Genomic DNA, 1192 nt, shown 5'->3' with positions numbered 1-1192 from the left:
ATTCGCCTGGGTTTTGTGTTTTACAAATGTGAGTCATAAATATTTTTTTCTCATCACCTTAAAGCAAGAATCACACGACTTGCACAGATTTGTACATTTGTACAGGCTTGTACATATTGGCAGCCACAGAGTGGTGCTGTTTAGAAATTTGAGCTCACCTCAATAAGATAATCCCTGCTTAAAACTCGGAGCGATATAAATGAAAATGGTGCCATCAAAACAAATAAACTATTTTACAAATACACCACATGCGAATTCATGAGTGAGCCGAACATGTAAGGAGTTTGTGGTGAAGATAATGTAAATAACGCTAGTGCTCCGAGTGCTCTTAAAAAATATACCTCCTCAGAACGAGATGGTTCCTTAATAATTTTGCGTGCTCTGTTTCTGAAACCTGGAAGTGTCTAATCACATTATTTTAATAAATAGAACACAAGAAAATATTTTATTTTTATTTTTCCTACTCCGAATTTAGTTTTGGGAATCACCCGCGATGCAAATTAGAATCGTTGGATATAATCATTACATTTTTTGACGAGCTTTGGGAATATGGTAGAAATGTCGCAGTAGGGGGTCTACCGAAACTAGAAAAGTTTTGAAAGGGGTCTACGAGAAAACAAGTTTCGGAACCTCTGTACTAGAGCAATTATTCGGCCAGATTTGGATTTAACACAAAAAAAATTACAAGAAACCAGGTGGTAAAAGAGTCAAAATTTCTCGAACTCTGTTATTTTTTATTACAATTACAACGCTGTTATCAACTTACAATGTTGTGAAGATTAAAATCAAAGTTCCTAGACAAAAGTATAGACATCAACCTCGACGGTAGGCCTTGCCGGAAATAGTTAAATATTCCGCCTAAAAATATGCACTACAAGCCATTTCTTTAAATGAAATTAATGGGTGCTCGTATGTATGTATCCACGTAAGTACCCACCAAACAATATGTGTTGCCAGCAATAAGAAAACGTGTCGCCCTCGGAAACAAATTTATTGCCGGTAATATTGCCATCGAATCGATTTCCTATTACCGGTCGCTCTAAAACGTCCGCCGAAGGCAACTCGCCTGGGCGAGTCGTTTTCTTATTACCTGAATGAGTCCTTTTCTTATCGCTTCAGGCGATTTTTGGAATAATTTTATTCTCTTTAATACTTCATTTATTTTTTTTTGTACCAAATTGCAACTTACAAT

Source organism: Rhagoletis pomonella, unplaced genomic scaffold (assembly GCF_013731165.1).
Source record: "Rhagoletis pomonella isolate Grant_MI unplaced genomic scaffold, Rhpom_1.0 Rhpom_scaffold_00009, whole genome shotgun sequence".
Taxonomy (NCBI): Eukaryota; Metazoa; Arthropoda; class Insecta; order Diptera; family Tephritidae; genus Rhagoletis; species Rhagoletis pomonella.
This window is presented reverse-complemented; position numbering follows the sequence as displayed.